Below are 22,029 nucleotides of genomic sequence, written 5' to 3'. Positions count from 1 at the left end.
AGTGTTCATTGGGGCGTGCACGGACAAATAAAGCATTGAATGCTTGAGTTGGATTGGATGCTGGAGATCATCTCATCCAAACCTTTGCTTACTACAAGGAACTGCTACAGCATTCTTGACAGGTAGCTGTCCAGTCTGTGCTTGGTAACTTCCAATGGGAGAGAACCCATTCCTAGACGAGCCAGACTGTTCAAATGCCAGAAAGCTCTTACATGCAAGAAATTCTTAATGTCTAGCCTAAACCCAATTCCCTGTAGGTTCAGCGTCATTGAAACTCCATTGTTTCTAGTCCTGTCATCAGGAGCACAGAGAGTAACTTTTCCCTTTCTTCCATGTGACAGCCCTTGAGATACTTCAAGGTGTCTGTCAGACAAAGGATACAGTGGAGATGGAAAAGGAGCAAAAGAGAGCAACCAAAATGATTATTGGGCTGGGGCACCTTCCCTATGAGGAAAGGCTACAGCGTTTGGGCCTCTTCAGTCTAGAAAAGAGGCGCCTGAGGGGGGACATGATTGAGACATACAAAATCATGCAGGGGATGGACAGAGTGGATAAGGAGATGCTCTTTTCCCTCTCGCATAACACCAGAACCAGGGGACATCCACAAAAGTTGAGTGTTGGAAGAGTTAGGACAGACAGGAGAAAATATTTCTTTACCCAGCATGTAATTAGTTTGTGGAACTCTTTGCCACAGGAAGTAGTGATGGCATCTTGCCTGGATGCCTTTAGGAGGGGATTGGACAAATTTCTGGAGGAGAAGTTCATTATCAGTTACAAGTCACAGTAGGTATGTGCAAGCTCTTGGTTTTTGAGGCAGGCTGCCTCTGATTACCAGATGCAGGGGAGGGCACCAGGACGCAGGTTGTGCCTGTTGTCTTGTGTGCTCCCTGGGGCATTTGGTGGGCCACTGTGAGATACAGGAAACTGGACTAGATGGGCCTATGGCCTGATCCAGCGGGGCTCTTCTTATGTTCTTATACAGTGTCTTCCCTTAGGGCCTAATCCTATCCAAATTTCTGGGCTAATACATGCTGGGTAAAGAAATATTTCCTTTAGTTTGTTCTAATGATCCTGCCACTCAATTTTAGTGGATGTCCCCTGGTTCTGGTGTTGTGTGATAGGGAAAAAAACATCCCTCTATATCCATCACCACATCCTCTGGCAAGGAGTTCCACAGAGTAATGACATGCTGGGTAAAGAAATATTTGCGTTTGTCTGTCCTAATTCTCCCAACACTCAATTTTAGTGGATGTCCCCTGGTTCTGGTGTTGTGTGAGAGGGAAAAGAGTGTCCCTCTATCCACTCTATCACCATCCCCTCATCCTGTGTCAAGGAGTTCCACAGACTAATTACATGCTGGGTAAAAGAGTGTTTTCTTTTGTCTGTTCTAACACTTTCGACACTCAGTTTTAGTGGCTGTCTCCTGGTTCTGATGCTGTGCAAGAGGGAAAAGAACTTCCCTCTATCCATGCATAATTTTATATGTCTCAGTTGTGTCCTCCCTCAGTCTCCTATCTAGACTGAATAAATCAAAACATTGTAGCCATTCCTCATAAGGAAGGTGCCCCACTCACTAATCATTTTGGTTGCTTACTTGTTTAGTTTGCAAATGAATAGCAAGTTGGTCAAGTCCAAGTGGACCTGGGAAGGCAGATCAAAACCAGGAAGGGGGACAGGATATCTGCAGAACTGCTGAGATTGATACTGCCTCCTTTTCAGCCTTGACACACTCTCTTCCCTGCCATGGTCTCCACCCCATTCTTCCCATTCCCTCCCAGTTCTTCCCACACCCATGAACCATCCACCCCTGAGTTGACTTACCAACACTGGGGCTTTTCTGAAAAATGCCGGCACACAACCACAGTTGCTCACCACTTCTGGCATTTGCCCAACTAGGCATTTGCCATTGGGCACTAAGTGTGCCCAATGGCGGGTCACACTTTGTGGGCACTGCAAAGCAAGCTGAGCCATCAGGAAACAAGTTCCAGCACCATAATGGGGGCAATAGCATAGCTAGAGGGGGTGCAAAGCACGTCGTTTTGCAGAGAGCCTCACCACGCCATGCAAGTGGCCCCTCCCCTTCAGAGCCATTCCAGGACGCTAGAGCAAAATAGAGGCATGCCTCCATCTTGCTCTAGCACCCTGGAATGGCTCTGAAGGGGAGGGAGAGGGGTCACTTGCATGGTGCAGTGAAGCTCTCTGCAAAACTTAATGCTTTGCACTCCCTCTAGTTACACTACTGATTGGGGCCCATAGGATTGGGCTGTCTGCTCATGGTACTTGTGTGCTCCCTGGGGCATTTGGTGGGCCACTGTGAGATACAGGAAGCTGGACTAGATGGGCCTTTGGCCTGATCCAGCAGGGCTCTTCTTATGTTCTTATGCTCATGTACAAGCAAACAGGTTTTTGCCTCTGAATGGACTCTGTGCTGACTTGATTTCCATTTTAGAAATGTTGGCCTAAGTACAAAGCATGCAGAAAACTGATGTGCGGTGAGTGTCACCTGATGGTACAGTTTATAAATAAACTCTGACCCAATTCAGTCTCAAACAGGTTTACAAGCAAAGACTAACGTTTTATAGAAGGGAAGCACTACACAAGAATGCAGAGCAAGCCAGAAGAAACATGTTCTTAGGTGCTTTGACCTGAACGCTTTGACTGTTGAAATCTCCATTGTGTCTTTGCATCTGTGCTTTCCATTTCAAACCCACCAAGTTTGAGAAAGGTTAACATATGCTGGAAGACAGCTGCTCCTCCTCCTCCTCTTTACGAAATGACTAAACCTGGTTCTGTAAATATGAAACAGCCATTAAAAAGGAGAATGACTGAAGAAATGACTAAGCAGAGCTGTATAGGATTAAGGGCAGAGGTAAAGAGGAATTGAGATGCTGAAGATGAGCTTAGAGTTAAGTGTTCAAGCTACATATAAGGACGGTGTGATGTAGGGGTTCTCAGACGAAACTCTTTTATGCCATGTACAGCGCACAAAGTTTGGGCGCTTAGCGACTCAGTCCGGGAAAGGGGAATTGCTTCCCCTTACCCTGGGGAGAGCCACTGCAGCCCCAATGGGGATACTTGGTTCTCTGGTTGGCAACCTTCAGTCTCGAAAGACTATAGTATAAGCCTACAGCACCTGGTATTCCCAGGCGGTCTCCCATCCAAGTACTAACCAGGCCTGACCCTGCTTAGCTTCCAAGAGCAGACCAGATCAGGCATGTGCAGGGTAACAGTTGCTAAATCCAAGCAGCCTGGGGCTAGCTCAGGCTGCCCAGGAACAGAGTTAGGATATGGCAAAACGGCCGGATTCTGGCCCCATCTCCCCGCTTACCCTCCCACTTGCCCTAGGGAGCGACCACTCTCCCCCCCCCCCACTAGCTCCTCTAATGATCTTCACAATAAGGGAAGGAGGGATGGCTGGGGTAGGATATCATCAACCCCACATGTGTGTGTGTGTGTGTGTGTGTGTGTGTAAAGAATAAAGCTTCCCTGTCCTTTGCATTCACGTGACATAAATATATTCATACAGTCAAATCAACCCGAGTTTGTCAAAACACAACAGAATAATGCATTAGCGCATCAATATTTTATTAGATGCTACAGTCGGGATAATCTTCAAAATGCAGTTTTCTCGCAGATGCTGAGCAACCATGCTGACTCCTTCTCTTTTTCCCAGCTGAATGCGGCAAAAGCAGGGCTCCCTGGTGAATTCCTCAGTGCTCCAGTGGCAGTCCTCTTTGTTCTTGACACCCCGACGTCAAAAATTCCCCATCCCCTGGACGACAAACTCTTCCGGGTATAAGTGCTGACAGACCTGCAGGAATTCGGTTAAAACATTCTTACTCTCAGGAACCAAAGACATCCCGGGACACCTGCTGAATCAACTATTTAATCATGATAGTATCGATCCAGTCCCCCTTGTATGCATATCAGTTGTTGGTGTCTACACAGTTTGTCCCTATGAACTCATGACCTGAAAATGGGCTCGTTTTCATTCAGCTTCACAGGAAAACGTCCAGCTTGACTAGATTATTTTTTTTCATTTTTACATTCTGAAGATTTAAACATTTGGAGCTTGTTGACTTCTCTGGGGTTTCTGAGCAAAACCCTGCTTCCTGACCTGTAGAGAAAGCATTTTCAAAATTATTTTATTTTGCATCAGCCCTTAGGAAAAGAAAATAGATGTTGCTGTCAACTTGAAATTATTATTATTATTATTATTATTATTATTATTATTATTATTATTATTATTTTATTAATTTATACCCCGCCTTTTTGCCCAAGGGGCACACAAGGCGGCTCACAACACTTTAAAAAATACAATATCAAAAACAATCATTAAAAACAATTTACAATAATTAAAAAATCTAAAAACAAACAAACCCCGTGGATTTTCATATAAAAAGCACGAACGCCAGCCAGCCTGTCAACAATTAAAAGCTTTTTGAAATAAAAAGGTCTTCAGTCCACGCCGAAACGTTAGCAACGAGGGAGCAGTTCTCAGTTCTAAGGGGAGGGTATTCCACAGTTCGGGGGCCACCACCGAGAAGGCCCTCTTCCCGGCTGCCACCCCTCTCACATCTCTTAGTGGCGGCACAGTCAAAAGGGCCCTCCCAGATGATCTAAGAGCACGGGCAGGATTGTAGGGAAGGAGGCGGTCCCTCAAATACCCCGGCCCCGAGCCGTAAAGGGCTTAAAATAAATGTTCCGGGCAACCGGAAATGAAATGTTCCGGGCAACCCAATCCTAACCTGCACTGCAATAGGGAGGCCAACTGGCCTGCATTGTATCCAGTGCGTGTTAGGAGGTGTCTGCCATGCAATGGGATGTTTATCCCCTCACCCCGTGGGGCTACTTTCATCTGCGCCAGAGAAATCCAAGCAGCCTGGTGTAATGCAGCAGCAGGGTTAGGATCAGGCTTCAGTCACCCAGATCAGTCCCAACCCCTCCTGGGCCACCCTCCCCTACCTTCCCTCCACCCAAAAACGCCCTGTTCCACCCTCCCACCTCCCTCTCCAACCCCCACGCCAGCCGCTCACAGGCAGTGCGATCGTATTGGGTCCACGATTGGATTCAGCTTCTGGGAGCCAGCACCCAGACATGCACTGGCTCAACTGGCTCCAGAGCAGTCTCAAGCGTGCTTAACATTTGCAACACTCATGGGCTATCGCAAAGGACATGCGCCAGCCCAGCATGCGGTTGGGATTGCACTCTTAAAATTGGAAATCGAATGTGACCTAAGGCTGCAAAAGAGTGGCACCTCAGAGCGAGGAGGGTTTGGAAATTGGATCTCTTTCCAATACAAAATATTCTCGAGTTATCCCAGCTGAGCATGGGTTGCACCCCCCCAGAGAGGACCAAGTTACAGTGAAATTAGTCAGCATAGCGATGTCATGTGTGTGCTTGCTTGCTTTATGTTGTGCCGCTTCTGTGACTTGCCTTGTTTCTTGAAAAGACTCGAACTCAAGTCAAAATGACTCGAGAGCAGTTCTGGAGGAATCACGATGTCCGCCCATTATGACTGGTGGGCAACTCAAGTCAAGGTGGGTCAGAGATTCGGCTCAAGACTCGGCACTGTGACTCCAGCACATCCCTGGTTCATGGGTCAGTCTGACCAGATGGACTCTGTGCTGTGCACCAGCCTTCACCCAGGGCCCCAACTGAATGACCACTAACAACACCTCAATGAGATGTGAAGTATCAGTATCATCCACTCCCCATCACCCAAAGATCAATTTCTCAGAAGATGGTCCAAATTGACCAGCTAAATCAGGTGCCTCCCTAACCCCTTCCCCCCCTCTCTCTATGGGGGCAGAGTGAATGAATGAGTGAATGAGAAATGTGGAACTGACCCTGATCACTTCTACTTCCAACCCAAAAGAGAAAAATGAGGTCACTAGCATATAGAAAGAATGAAGTCACCAGCATATAAAAAGAAGACCCAAGTGGGATTCTGAATCACACCTCGCTTTGTAGTCACTTTCTCTAGCTTCATGTGTGGGTGGGGGAGAGAATGTATTTGTACTTCAGAAACCAGTCTGCTTGGCTATAGACAAAATCATGGAAGAGAACAAGCAGTGGTTGCAAAACTTACAACCACTATCCATCAAAACAGCGGTCCCTATTGGGAATGGAGCTTACCGTTCTACCTCCACACTGTGTGTATTCTGAGTAGATCTGGGCACCAGGACGCTCTGGGCAATTTTGTGTGTTGCTCGGCATCTCAGAAGGCTGCAATAGAATGTCCGGGCAGCCACTGCTGCCCAGATATATGCAGAATACATGAAGTACGGATGAGGAACAGTAAGCTCCGCTCACATTGCAGGTTTTCCTCAAACCCCAGATTCTGCCCCTGGTTCAGGGTTTGGAAAACACTGGTGTAAATGATTCCGCTACCCTTTTAGGGGGTAGATGCAATTCTCAGTAGTCAAGGTGCCTTCCATGCTCAGCGTAATCAGACATCACACCCCATAACCCACTGATTTTCTGTCACCAAACATCTATTTCCTTCTATGCATTTCCTTCCTCCTTCGCAGCTACCGGGCAAGTCCCAGAGAGCATTTCCAAAGCTAATTACATTTCCGTCCAAACAGCAAGCCGGAGAAGCAGATCTATGTAAATATTATGAATGTGCATAATTCACCCGACTTTACATTTTCTGATAATTGACTTTGGGACCAGTCCACACATTAATTTAGCCTCCTTTACTCTGTTTCTATAAATTCCATGCAGTTTTCTTTGCATCTAGAGAACTGCAATTAATTAGCTAATGTATTTATACAAAGAAATCAAATCCAAATTAAACACTTAAAGACTAAATTGCACCCTCAGCAATGGGTTCATTCAATAGGAATTAGCGATGCCTAATATAGGGTGGATTTTTGGTCTAATACTATAAACAAAAAAAAACAAAAACACCCAGATTGTAAATGGACACTCGTGTTAATTTTGTTAATGACTTGTAATCTTCTTAACCATTATTTAACATGAGACAACTGCAGAGCAGCGAGATGTTAGTCATTCTGAGGCATGGAATGCATTTTAGTGGGTCTGTCAGGGTTATTGATCAGAAATGCTAAAAAAAACAGTGCTATTGCAAAGTTCTTGGAAATGATGAACTTTCACTTTATTACCTAGAAAGGGCAAGAAAAATTGCCATGAATGTGGTGTTTTTAGTTCTTTATTTGGCACCAACGGAAGCTAAACTTCCAGGGCTGACAGCAATGTCCATCAGGAACATGGTGTGGTGAAAAAGATTCAAAATACCCTCCCATGCACTATGGCCCCCAAATTGATTAACCCTTTTAGCTCCTATTTAACTTAATTTAAAAAAAAAAAAAAAAACATGCAGGATCCAACCACTTGTGTGACACAGTATTATAGCAGGGGTGCTCAAACTTTCAACTTTAGGGATGCTGGACCTTTAACAAGTGTATAGAAGAGAGAATTGCAGCAGGTGCAACTTGTCATCCCACAGATGACAAGCTGCACCTGCTGAAATTCTCTCTTCTATACACTTGTTAAAGGTCCAGCATCCCTATAGTTGAAAGTTTGAGCACCCCTGCTATATAGTTTAGGGCATAATCCTATCCTGCACTGGAACAAGCAAACCAAGAGGCTTGCTCTGTATCCAGTGCAGGATAGGGGCCATAAGCAGCTCAGACAGAGGCAAGGGGACACTTTCCCCCTTACATCCGGGTATGGTACCTTTGGATCCACCGGCACCTATGGATCTCCTCGGACTTGTGCCACCTCTTGAGGTGGCACAAGTTCGAGGCGAGCAGAGCAGCTTGAAGCCGCTCTGTTCTCCCCGGGAACAGGGGTTGGGATCTGGCATAACTGCCTCCCTCTCCTTGCCCACCCGCCCCCAGGCTGCCCACCGCCAGCCCTCCATCCCCCAGCCCAGGAATGCCTCCCTCCTGCCTCCTTCCCTCTCCCCCTGCCTACCTTTCTTCCTTGCGTTGGCCCAGCCAGGCCAACGCAACTCACGAGGAGGAAGCTGGCTTGGAGGCTTGCGTTTGTCTCTGCAGACTGGCACTTCTTTGAGCGTTGGCCCCGCTTCCTCCTGAGGAAGGGACTTGCATCAGCCCATGGGCGCCTTTGGATTGTGCCCTTAGTCTTTTGACACATTCCCATTACTAACTAGAACAGTGTTTCCCAAACTGTGGGTTGCAACCCACCAGGTGGGTTGTGAGCCAGTTTTTGGCAGGCCTTGAAAAGTTTTTGAACTGTAATTTTTGCATGCCCCACCATGCCAGAAAGAATGAAAGAAAGAAAGAAAGAAAGAAAGAAAGAAAGAAAGAAAGAAAGAAAGAAAGAAAGAAAGAAAGAAAGAAAGAAAGAAAGACCTGCTAAAAACAAAATACAATTTCATCATAGCAAAGCTCCAATAGCTCCAAACATTGGAGAAGTAAATCTATGTGGGTTACAATAGTCATTTCAAAAATTGGGTTATGGTACTAAAATGTTTGGGAAGCACTGAAACAGAAGAAATATATTGACACACAAACACTCTAAAAGGAGTCCCCACATTTTGAGTGAGAGATGGAATTTTTTCTAATATTCTTGAACCAAAGTTCATCTCTCTGACTAGTGTGAAACGACTCTTTGGGGGGAACATTTTGAGCCTTCCATTTTAGCAGACAAATGTACAAATGCCCTGTAAGAAACTGCCTGGCACTCACAGATTTATTGTGCAAGCATAAGCCTGCTTAGGCTAAAGCTCACTTGGTGTAGATGCCTGGAGTATCTTGAGTTGACAAATGTCTGTCTGATGATCTAGCGGACCGTACAGAGGAAAAAGTGTAGACAGCAGACCCCAAGGCCATGACAGGCAAAATACACAGAAGGTCTATGACATTTCTATACAAAGTTTTTAATGTGTGCAACATTAGGTGCATACGAGATAATAAAATGGATACCTGATAAGGGGTGGCAAGGAGAATGAGAAGGGCTGAGATTTATCATGATGTTGGATAATATCATCCACATTCCATCTGATAGCAAGATTTGGGTGGCTGAGCGTTCCTCATTTTGGATGAGAAAGGGCAGTGCTTTCTGTGAAGGGGAGGTACTGTCCAAGCAATTTACATCAGCAATTTTCAGCAGGTGTACCGTGGCATACTGGTTTGTCATGAAAGATCCACAGGTGTGCTGTGGGAGCTTGGAGCAGAAAATTGCTGAAAAACTCTTCCAGGCTCTGCAGCTCTGTTTTGAAGGCAACTGTCTGCAGTAATGAGTAGTCCGTCCCTCTTCGTTCACCAGCAGAGGAAGAAGGACACAGAATTCATTACTACAGACAGTGGCCCTAGAAGCAGAGCCACAAAACCTGGACAAGTCTCCTGGAAGCCGGAAGGGACAGCACAAGAGGTGAACCATAGGAAAGACCATAGAGGTCAGTGTGCCGTGAGAATAAAAATATTGAAAATGGCTGGTTTAATCAGTGCCTTGATGGGAACCCAACATAAGCCACTGCGTTCCATGATGTTTGAAAGGCAGGTTATGAATATAATGGATGGATATTTTGGACGGCCAGCTTAAGTAAACCCCTGCCAAGATTAGAAGTCATGCTGGTCCAAGAGGCTGCCTTAGCTCATGTTCTGCCAAATCCCAATCCACTGGGCCTCGTGCCCACTTAAGGCTGATCAGTCCCCCTGGTGAAACTCACCAGTGCAGCAAGCAAAAGTCAGAGTCCTGTTCCAGTCCACAGATTCCAAGTAAACCAGTCCAATCAATGAGAGTTGCCAAATCAGAGTCCGGAGTCAATAAGCCGAGTTACAGTCTGAGGTCAGGTTCCAGGTAAGTCAGTCAAATCAGTCAGGGTATCCAAGTCAAAGTCCAAAGTCAATATGCCAAGTCACAGTCCGAGGTCAGATTCCAAAGTCATTCAGCCAGTCTCCTCTCCTACCTCCAACCTGGACTCCTTCTACAACCCACACCCCCTTCCTGCCTCAGGTGCTCCTTAGATCCCTGAGGGCCCTATTGCCTTCAAGTGGCTGCAGCTGTGCAGCACACTCTGCTGGATGCCCAGGCCTTCCCCTTAAAGGGGCCACTGCTGACACCACATCTACTTCCTCGCCAGATCTTCTGCGATTCCAGTACAGCTCATCATTGCTTTTGGCACATGACTGTCTGACTCAGATCACAGTGTAGCAAGAGCACATGGAAAAACAGTGTAAGGAAAAAAAAAAGCCAATTGTATTTGCAATGGCGTCACTAGGGTTTGTGACACCCGATGTGGGAGGCCTGCACATCACCCCTCCTCCCTTGCAGCGGGCAACGCAATGCCTCAGGCGGTGGGCATGGTGTACCATCACCCCGCCCCACTGGTTTTTTTGCTATAATATTTAATAGAATAGAGATACTTCAACACGGTTTGTTTCCTTGCATTCTGCATGAAATTACGCATCGATTGATATATAACATGATGGTATTATTCAAAAAAATCAAGGTTTTAAACATTTTGGTGAGTAGTGGTGTCACCCCCCCACGCGTGTCACCCAATATGGCCCGCACCCCCCCTAGCGATGCCACTCAGTATTTTCAGCATATTTTGAACTCTTTGTGATTCCATAGGATGGGAAAGGATCACTGAATGTAATTTAGCTAATTATCATAGTTGCCAATTTCCATAGTTGCTCAAAATATTGTATGTTTTATAAAATGCACTTGCATTTTTTGGTTGTTGCAGGTAAATTAAGAAAGCTCTCTCTCTCTCTCTCTCTCTCTCTCTCTCTCTCTCTCTCTCTCTCTCTCTCTCTCTCTCTCACACGCACACATCCAGCATCTGAACCACTGCTCCAGCACTGTTGCAAACAGCCCAGTGTGTCGCTGATTCTCCCATGTCAACTGTATATGTTAGGGATAACTTTGAACATGGCAATGGGCGAACATCAAGCATAATACAGTCTGCATGTAGCACCTTGAATGAGGCTGGGAATTTTACAGTAGTTTGCAATTTGCGACTGTATTCTAAACTAGGTGCCGTTTTCCCCATAGTCCTTCCATCCCTCCAATCGCAATCTGAACCAGTTATGAGATGATGCTCCCCCGCCACTTCCTCACCTCTACCTCTTTCCACCCCCTCCTACTCTGTGTTGATTTCAGTTGATGTGATGGCAGCACGCTTAGGAAATATCCTTCCCTCTTTCTCTCCTTTCTGCCCTTGCTCTCTTCCTTTTTCCTTCTTTCCTTCCTCTCTGGTCATAGCAACATTTCAAGAGCAAGGGGAAAAACAAATACGAGTCAAGTTAAAGTGTTCAGATATTGCTTTGGGGTCAAATGTTTGTTGCTTGCATGGTATGGAAACATAAACAGTGGCATCACTAGAGGGGGTGCAGGGGGTGCGGGCTCCACAGGGTGACTTACGGGGGGGGTGACACCACTCTTAGCCAGAATTTTTAAAATCTTGGTATTTTCAAATAATACCCATCATGTTATGCAATGAATGCAATGAATGCAATGAAACAAACCACATTGAAATAGCTCTATTCTACCAACAGGTATAACCAAAAAGCCAGTGGGGGGCAGAGTAATGGTATATCACCATGGCCACCATCTGGTGCATGCCCCTGCATGGGATGAGACAAGCTGGCCTCCTGCAAACCCTAGTGACGCCACTGAGCATAACATACCATGGCCTTGCTTTTCTTCTGGTGCATGAGGGAATTGGGTCAGTGCCTTAATTTTTCTCTTAAACTGTACAATCTTCTTGATCCCAGAACAGTATTTTGGATTATCCATGCACTCAGAGATCTATGGCATGTTGCCCTTGCAGCCTTCCCTCCTCACGTACCTTAACAGACAACTATGATAGAGGAACATTCACACAGGAGCCTTGCAGAGCTAAAGCATGAATGTTGTGTAAGCAGACATGCCCCAATAGACTGCTCCTCTCTGCCATGAGAGCTTTTTGTAGACACCCGGCTTTGATTATGAATATCCTGAGCCTAGCTGGGGGGCACTGAATGCGCACTGGTGGCTGAGCTTAACTGTAGCCAAAGAGCGGCTGCTGCACATGTATCCCAGAACTACTGCCTAGTAATAGTACATTCAGCCTTTGGCACAACTTTGCCCTGAAAAAAAGAGGCTATTTTATACAAATAGGAAATCGTGTTATCCCCTTATATGTGATATTAATTGGAATTTTACACTCCTCTATATAACGAGCCAGTAGGTTGAAATTAGAATCCGAGCACTTCTGCTTTGAACATTCAAATCAATTTCATTATCAGGCGTTGGAAATGCTACCCTGGGCAAGCCTTAGATTCCCAATATTTGGGGAGGATTTAAAAAGACAGAAGCCATAAAATATGGAACTGTGGAAAGCTGTTACTTATTTAGCCCCCCAACCCCCTTTTTTTGGATCCCTGACAGCTGAAGATGCACCACATTAGTTCTTGGGAAGAGGTGGTCCTGCCCTCTGCCAAACCTACTGTCAAAATAATGGATTGGTGTTCATAGAGACTGTCCATCACATTTAATTCAGCGGGGAATTGTGGTTTCCAAGGTAGAGAGCCAACTGGAACCAAAACTAAGCGCAGGAAGAAAGAGCATGAAATTAAAGGTTTCAGGGGCATCAGTCTGACAGTCATCAGTTTCCAAAAACCTCTTATCACGGCAGGCTGTGAAGAATTTGGGCTCTGATTTTGTTTCTGCCTCCTCCCAAAGACATCTTGTTGGCAGGGGGAAGAGTGGCAGAGCAACTCTGCCAAGTTCACGTCAGGGTTGGAAGGTGTTCAGTTATAAGCCATATATTAGCATGGCACAATATGCTAATCAAATCTGTTGGTGACAAAATAGCTCCTTTTTTTTAGCCTTTGTGAGCCTTAAAAAAAAAAAAAAAATCTTGAAGGTGTTTTCTGTTAGATGGATTTGGATCAGGTTTGTCCCAGGAGTAAAAGGAGTGGCAGTAAGTCAGGGTTTCATTCATTTAGCCAGTGGCATAGCTAGGGGGGTGCAAAGCACTACGTTTTGTAGGGAGCCTCACTGCAGCCCACAAGCTGCCCCTTCCCCTCCACTTCGGAGCCGTTCTGTTGCATTAGAGCAAAACAGAGGTGTACGCCTTTGTTTTGCTTCCCCCCCGCCCAGAATGGCTCCGAAGGGGGGTTGCCCTCCCAGCAGTTGGCAGTGACATCATCATGTCATTGTCACCTATTTCCAGGTGTTGCACTTTGTGTGATAGTAACCCTGGCCTGCCACTCATCCTTGCAAGTAAGGAAGCTGCACAGTGTTTGTCCTCCCCACCCCCTATTGCCCCATAGAAAATGTTTTGAATTGGGCCCCACCGCTCCTAAGGCTGGCTCTGGGCATCATCATCGGAAATAAACATCACGTGTCAGGACGAGTGCTTTGCCTTACCCAACCCTGTTCTGCTTTCCTCTTGTTCTTAACCAGCGCATACATTTTGAAATGAGATCTGCCAAGGCGTAGGACTCTCTCAAACACATGATGAATCCTACAACTGTGAAATTGATGCTGTCTGAGTTTTTCAAGGATTAGTAGTTGTGGTTAAAACAGACCTTGCACATGCTCCCGCATGGGTTCTTAATCAACTAAGCAATTAATTTATTTCAATGGGACTTGATCTTGGGTTTGGAGCTGGATTGCACTTTCAGTGCTTAATTCGGAATGTGCTTTCGATTTTCCTGTGTTCATATATTATGTGCACATCAGAATATAAGAAGAGCCCCACTGGGTCCAACCAAAGGCCCATCTAGTCCAGCTTCCTGTATCTCACAGTGGCCCACCAGATGCCTCGGGGGGCATGCAAGACAACAAGAGACATGCATTGTGATGCTCTCCCTTGCATCTGGCATTCTGAGGTAGCCTACTTCTAAAATCAGGAGGTTGCACGTACCAATCACAGCTTGCCGCCTGTGATAGACCTTTCCTCCAGATATTTGTCCAATCCCCCTTTAAAGGCTTCAAAGCCAGATGCCACAATCGCATCCTGTGGCAAGGGGTTCCATGGACTAACTACGTGCTGGGTAAAGAAATATCTTCTTCTATCTGTACTAACTCTCCCAATACTCAGTTTTAGTGGATGTCCCCTGGATCCGGTGTTGTGTAAGAGGGAAAAGAAACCACTAAAATCCTAGATGTGCTATATCTAGTCTGGGAGTTGCAGGCAAAATGAATGTAAAAATGGACAGGCACAGAGAGAGAGGTGGTTATAGTGATACGCAATTGTGCGTAAACGGAAAAAAAGAGAGGCACATAAATCTACTTGCATGTGATTACTTTTCAGAAGTTCTTCCCTCAAACTTACATGGAAATCAATGGGTTTTTATGGCATTAAAAGAGAACATTTTGTATCTCAGTGCAATATATAACTCATTTTGGAACTCCTGCATGAGCCAGTTTAGACAGAAGGTGAGTATTGCTTGGAATCAGGAGTTTTCTTGGGAATATGGTATTGGTTTGCCTCCACACAACTCGGCCTTTACTTCAGACAGCCCTTGTGTCTCAAGCTGTTAAAAGGGATTTGGGTAATCATAAGACACACTTCCTGATCTTGGAAAGAAGCCTTTTCTTGGAAGCAGGCAAGGCCATAACACAGCTCTGGCAACCCTCAAGGAAATGCTTCATTGAAGATATTCTATTTTCGACAAAAAAAAAAAAAAAAAAAAAAGCCAGAAAAGAATTTTCAAAAACACCCACCAAGCCAAAATGTCAGTCAAAACCATGAATACCAATGTGTTTTGTATCCAAACTGGGTTTGAACATATTCTCCCCTGAATTCCCTTTGCAGTCCTGTGAATGTGAGGCTCTGGTCTGGTACTGGTTCGCTGTTCTAATTTGTGTTCAACTAACCATTGCCTTAAGGGGGTTTTCTGATACACATAGGTCACTGGAGCACAGAATCACCATTTATTCCCCTTTCCGCCTTGCCATTAAGCTTATAAAAGGAGGTCATGGCAAAAATCTGATTGTCATACCTACATACAGAAAGGGAGGGAGGGAAGTGGGAATTAAAAGGGTATAGGATTTTTAAAAAAAGCAAGCAAACAAGCACAATTTGTAGTGTTAGATATTAGTGTTTGGCTTACTGGATGAGTATACCAAGACTATAATAATCCATTACAGCTGGTTGGGTCATCCAGAAATCCTGGATGATGGGGAGCTTGATGGCCAAAGTTGGGATGATGATGATCTAACACATAACCCAATCCAGTCTCCTTCCCCTTGCTCGTACAGCTGCATGAAAAACAGGTGTGCTGTATCAGGGGTGGGGAGGGGGCAAATCGGAGGGGAAAGGGGATTTAAATCCCCTTACACCTCTGTACACCACCCGCTCTGCAAGGGATCCCCTCAGACTTATGCCAGTGATTTTCATGGGGAGAAAAGGGGTAAGGGAGATTGTCTCCTAGTCCTGCTTAGGTTCTTAGCAATAGTGCTAAAATGGCTTTCATTAGTGCTAGGCTTCAGGCTAACTTTTCTGCTGTCTCTAATAAGAATATTTGATGACAGTGAACAGTGCTGGGAGGGTGTAACGGGGGCGGGAAGTGAGCGCCAGATAGGGTCCTGGAAGGGGGGTGGGATTGATGGTGGGTCCCCAGTCTCATCATTCATTCCTTGGGGTTGTAGCACAAAAAAGGTTGAAGTCCACTATTACTTTAATCTCCTGGAACATTTCGGGATGGTCCAGAAAAGCTTCAGATAAAGATTTCATCTGTTATCTGAAAACTTTTGATATAATTTTATTTCAAGAGACATGGTCTCTGTCTTCTCCGACCATCCCTGGTTATGTTCCCTATCATTTACCTGCTTTCAAAACCAACATCTTGGGACGTCCACGTGTTGGACTCTGCTGTTTTGTAAAGTTATCATTTCCTTTTTCCTTTTTTCATATTCCAACTCCATCTGTGTATTTTCAAATTTTTCTTTTACAGATTAATCTTTTTAAGATTTTGTTGTTCAATGTGTATATCCCCCCTGCTGCTATTACTCCTTCTAATCTATGGGAATCTCTTGAAAAACTTATAGAAGATAATTTAAAAGCTTTTCCTTCTGCTCTGTTGATAATAATAGGAGACCTTAATACTAGAATAGGCCCCAGTAATACTGCGCTCGCTCAACACATGAATTGGTTATCGGATGACCAAATCCCCCCTTGGTTTCATTTTCCAAGGGTTTCCAAAGATTTATCTTTTAATAGTTATGCTGCTTCCTTTATTGATCTATGTGCTTCTGCTAATGTAGTTACATTAAATGGTTCTAGAGGTAATGATTCCTCAGGAGAGTTTACCCATTTTTCAGTGAGAGGCCCGAGTGTTATTGATTATGCCCTTGTTTCCCCTGATCTCTTACCTTTTCTTTCTGACTTCTCAGTGGGCCATCGTTCTGAGGGAGATCATCTTCCACTTATATTAACATTTTCTTTTCCCTATGATGTCCCTCATTCTTCTTCACTTTCTGTTAACTCCAGTCGTTATTATAAATGGTCTTCTATTTCACAACAAGCTTTTTCTCAGTGGACTCGTCTCCCGGAGACTACTGTTCTTATTAGTAATCTTTTTACCCTCTCTTCCCCATCCTCAGCTATAAGAGAGTATAATGCTTTAATTGATTCTCTAGTTAATTTTCTTAGTTCCTCTAGTCCCTCTCAGTCATCCAGAGCTCCTTCTAACCATAATTCTTGGTTTGATGCTGACTGTTGGCAATTAAAGAAACAAATACGTTCCCTTTTTTTTTTCATTCGCTCCCATCCAATCCCATCATTTTTAAGAGATTACTTTTATTTGCGCAGATCATGCTATGATTTATTTGATGAGAAAAGACATCGGTACGCCCTGCGTAAGTGGGATCAATTATATTCTGCAATTATTTCTCATAATCATAAGGCCTTCTGGTCTTTAGTCTCCAGATCAACCCGCTCAATCTCAAATTTGTTTCCATCTATTTCTGCAGCTACTTGGGTTGATTTTTTTTCAAAAAAATTTTCATCTCTGACTCCAATTTTTTCCTCTAATAATGTTCCACAGGATCTTTTGGAATGGCCTCCAGTTTCCCCCGATGAAATACATGAGTTAATTCTTTCTTTAAAACCTGGTAAAGCTCCTGGGCCTGATAACATTTTGAATGAGACTTTGACAAATAATCCCAAATGGTGGGCTGAACCACTTGCATCTTTTTTTACTTTGGTTAATTCCACTGGTCGTTTTCCTGATGCCTGGTTGTCATCCATCCTTATTCCAGTTTATAAAAAAGGTGATCCTTCATTACCTTCAAATTTTCGCCCAATAAGTTTATTATCTAATATTGGGAAATTGTATTCAAAGTACATTTTAACAAAACTCTCTTCCTGGGCAACCTCTAAAAATCTCCCTGGAAAGGAACAGATTGGTTTTCGGGCAGGAGCTTCTACCCTTGACCATATTTTTACATTGACTCATTTAGCTGAGAAGTATTTCATTTATAATAAAGCTAACCTTTTTGTTGCCTTTGTTGATCTTCAAGGTGCTTTTGATTCCGTGAACCGAGACCTTTTATGGTCCAAACTACTCAAATGGGGAATAGATCTGCGATTATTATTTTTGTTACGCCAATTACATTCCCAGAATTTTTGTCAGGTTCGAATTCCAAATTCTAATACTCTCTCTGACAGATTCCCTATTCACAATGGTGTCCGCCAGGGTTGTATTCTTGCTCCTTTACTATTTAATTTATTTTTATCCGATTTACCTTCTTTTCTTTCTTCTTCTATTCATTCTACTCCGGTTTTAAATGGGGTCCCTGTCTTTACTCTTTTATATGCAGATGATGCAGTACTATTATCCTTAACTAAATCGGGACTTCGCTGCATCTTGGCTACATTTCAGGAGTACTGCAAACTAAATGACCTAACAATTAATTCGAACAAAACTCAAATTATGGTGTTTTCCCGTTCTTGGTCCCCTATAACATGGACGATAGGGCCAAACATATATAAACAAGTCCAGTCGTATAAATATTTAGGTCTTATTTTTCATTACAAACTTTCTTGGTCTCTTCATAAGAAAGCTATCATTTCGTCTCTTTCCCCTCAACTTAAAGCAATATTAAAATTTTTTTACAATGAAGGTAATCAATATGTTCCAGCTGCTATCCAGATCTTTCAGTCCAAAATTCTCTCCCATTTGTTTTATGGTGTTCCAATTTGGATTAAAGCAATTAACAAGGATATTGACCAGATTGCAACATCTTTTTTTTGCAGAATTCTAGGGATCCCAAATTTAATTCGGGTATCCACAATTATCCTAGAATTAGGTATTCATTTACCATCAACTACAGCCTGGTTACTTACCTTTAAATATTGGCTTAAATTGTTTTTAAATTCTCATTCAGGTTCTTTTTTATATGATTTGTTAAGCGATTCTTATTCTTCTCCTTGGTTTCGGTTGATTGAAAACAAACTTGTTTCTCTTGATCTCTCTTTAGAATCCTTGGCAGATTTGAGTCTTACAAGAGCATACTCATTGATAAAAGACAAGCTTTTAGCATTTGAATTTAATTATTTAAGTATTAATCTTAACCCTATTTGTTCCCCTCTTTCTTTTGACTTGGCCCCATCCTTTAATCATGTATCAAATTATTTTTATACATTAATCAATCCATTACATAGGCGAGCCTTTATGTTAGCTCGTTTTAACATCTTCCCCTCGGCAGTTCATTCTGGCCGTTTTTTAACATTCCACGGGAGAAAAGGCTCTGTCTCTTTTGTCATGAGTCACCTGATTTTTTGTTTCATATACTCTTTTTTTGTCCAGTTCATCTTGACATTCGTAATCATTATTTAAATTCTTGGATTTCTCCTGACCTAACCCCTTCTGAGATTACCCTCTCTAGGTTCATGAGTGATGTTTGTGACTCTTTAACCGCAGCTGTTGCTGGTTATTTATCTGAGATTCTTAAAATAACGTTGTCAGAATTTAAATAATTCTGGTATCTTGTTTTTAAGTTGTTGGGTCGGTATGCAAGTTGTTGCGACAATTGTAAAATATGTCTTAATTGTGTTGTGTTGATATGCCAATAAAGGTTTCAGACAGAGGTTGAAGTCCACTGATCGAGACCATTTTTATGGCTCAGCCAGGCACCTCCCCAGCCTCATGCCCCAATGCAAAGGGCCGAGATGGTGCCCCCCATGGGATGATGGCACTCCCCCATGTGCAAATCCGCCCCTCCCACACATCTGAGGCTCACAGAACCTCTTGCGACCGCAAGCTGCACTGGGGAAGCTTGAGCCTTCCCCAAGGCTTTAAACTGTGCTTCCATTTTTTGGGACCTCGTTGACCTCATGCTTTGACCTCGTTGAGAGCTTCAGAGAGGCTTCCGCAGGTTCTAATGGCTCACGCCTGGGGCATTTGCCCCATCGTACATAATGGGAGGTCCGCCACTGCAGCAAGGCTATGGAGAGGCCAGAGAATCACGAGCTGTGTGGCTCCCAGTTGAAACTTCTCCATGTCTGCAAACATCACTCAATGGAGCACAAAATGAAAACAGAAAGTCAGTATAACACAGGAGAAATAATTCACTAGAGCATTGCTGCTTTGCACAAAAAGTTGTGTTTTACAAAATCATGACAGGGTAGCGAAGATCTCCGCTCAGACCTTCTGTAGTGCAGGCCTCGTGTTCGTGAACTGCTGAGGAGTTCAGAAGAGAGCATTATGCATACCGATGTGACACAGCTCATTAAAGAACAAGAGGTTTGGTGGGATGAAGTCAATTTGCTGATGCAAAAAGCTAGCGGCGCAGTTTGGCATTCAGCACTGAACTTTTGGGTGATACACCATTCAGAAGCACAGGGTGAGACTAGTTGCAACCTATAAATAGCTGAAATATGGGGTGTTGTGCTCTGTCGCACCGTCGGCAAAATCCTGCTTCTGTAGTGCAGATTAACACAGCCTGACTGGGAACACACGTATATCACAAAACCTGGTCACAAGCACCAGTGCTTAATTCTGATTTTATTCGGGTTTAAACTTCCTTTTAAAGCCTATCTGGGACAGATAATTCAGCAAGATTGAAATATGTTGCACGAGATAGATATGGAAAATCCAGATTTCATTGTACCACTCAAGAGTGTGTATTTTTTTTTTTTTTTAAGAGAAAAAGTTTAAGGGAATGAAATGGAAGGGAGGGAGGTGAAATTTCATATTAAAGAGGCAGCAGCAGATAGATTTAGCAGCCTTTTGTAAATTGCATAATACGCACTTCTAAAATGTGCCAGGCAGGACAGCCTTAGACTTTGCAATGAAAAATTCATGAATTTAGCCAATGGGAAAAAAAAATGCCACACTTCACAGCCAGACATTTAGGGATTACAGTGATTGGGCATTTCCAAAGCTAGGGAGATGGCAGAGCAAAGTTGCTTAAACTCTCCAAGTGCCTTTTGACAAGTAGGCTCTAATTCACACTTGAGCCCAGTGTCACGTCAATTCTTAGCTGATTTGGGATTTGTGCCTTTGAAAGTACAGCAGATATTCCCGTGATCTGATGACTACTTATCAAGATTGGGGATCAAGCAGCAAGTACTTTAAGGAAATTATTTAGGAGTGATTAGCAGCTGGTAGACATAGATAAGTACTCAAGATGACGAACTTCCTTACACAAGTGATATACAGAGCACATTAACTTTGATCAACCTAACCAGAGACGTTCCAATAACTCTTTTAGGCTGAATGTACCCTTTATCCAGGCATCAAATAGGATTTGAGATTGCGAATGGAGAAATATGGGGTACGTTTCCACCAACATGTAATTATCTGTTTCTCTCCATTCATTACCCACCTGCCACATTACAAGCAGCTTGACTTAGGGTGTAATCCTAAGTGCGCCATGGGCCGGCGCAAGTCCCTCCTTGTGTGTGGGTTGGGCCAGTGCAGGAATGCATGTTGGCCCACTCCACACAAAGTGCTGTGTCGGCCGAGCTTGGCCAATGCAGGGATCTGGGAGGGTGGCGAGAAGGCAGGAGGGAGGCGTTCCAGGGCAGGGGGAGGGTTGGCAGGAGGAAGGCGTTCCAGAAGGTGGGCGGGCAGGGAGTGGGAGGCAGGACTGAGACCTGGCAGTTACGCCAGATTCCAACCCTGTTCCCCACGCAGCACGGAGTGGCTCCAAGTCGCTCCGTTATCCTTGAACTTGCATCACCTCCTAAGGTGACACAGGTCCAAGAAGTCCCATTGGGGTTGTGGTGGCTTACCCGGGGGTAAGGGCAAGAGTTTCTCCTTGCCTCTGGCTGAGATGATTCTGGCCACAATCTTGCACTGGATACAAGTCCTGACCTACCTGTTCCAGAGCAAGATAGGATTGCGCTGCACGTCATATATTCTATCTGTACTCCAGGGGTGACTTGAAGAGGCAAGATTTCCTTCACCCTGAACCTCTCTGTGGCCTCACCCTGTGGCATCTCTCAGCAAGATCTGGTTGGCAACCTTCAGTCTGGAAAGACTATGGTATAAGCCTACACTTGGCTTATGGTATAAGCCTTGCACTTGGTATTTCCAGGCGGTCTCCCATCCAAGTACTAACCAGGCCTGACCCTGCTTAGCTTCCAAGATCATGGTGTAAGCCTACAGCGCCCGGTATTCCCAGGCGGTCTCCCATCCAAGTACTAACCAGGCCTGAGCCTGCTTAGCTTCCGAGATCATGGTATAAGCCTACAGCACCTGGTATTCCCAGGTGGTCTCCCATCCAAGTACTAACCAGGCCTGACCCTGCTTAGCTTCCAAGATCAGACGAGATCGGGCATGTGCAGGGTAACAGTTGCTGCTGACTTGCTGCTTTATTTAACCTAAAAAGCAACAATGCAAAAATAAAGATTGAATTCCTGCCTACTTTGAAACGGAAAGTGTTATGTTGTCCTCATCTTCATCAGTTTGGGGATGGAAGTTGGTACCAGTAGTACTTAGGGCAGCAGAAATCCCAGGTTACTGCTCTAGTTGGTCACTGAAGCTTCGTAAAAAGAGCACCACTATCGTGCTTTTCAGGGCTGCAATGGGCCAGAGATCCCACATGTTCAGCACTGACTCCCAGACACCGCGCTGGAGAAGGTAA

At 44.4% G+C, this 22,029-nt stretch overlaps 1 pseudogene; it reads right to left on the bottom strand.

The window, feature by feature from the left end:
* Window positions 1–21,629: 21,629 nt before the first annotated feature.
* Window positions 21,630–21,749, bottom strand: LOC136657873 (5S ribosomal RNA; annotated as a pseudogene).
* Window positions 21,750–22,029: the final 280 nt, after the last annotated feature.

The sequence above is a fragment of the Tiliqua scincoides genome, chromosome 7, assembly GCF_035046505.1.
Source record: "Tiliqua scincoides isolate rTilSci1 chromosome 7, rTilSci1.hap2, whole genome shotgun sequence".
NCBI classification, from domain to species: Eukaryota; Metazoa; Chordata; class Lepidosauria; order Squamata; family Scincidae; genus Tiliqua; species Tiliqua scincoides.
Note: the sequence above shows the minus strand (reverse complement) of the source record. Positions and strands in the feature narration are given on the sequence as shown.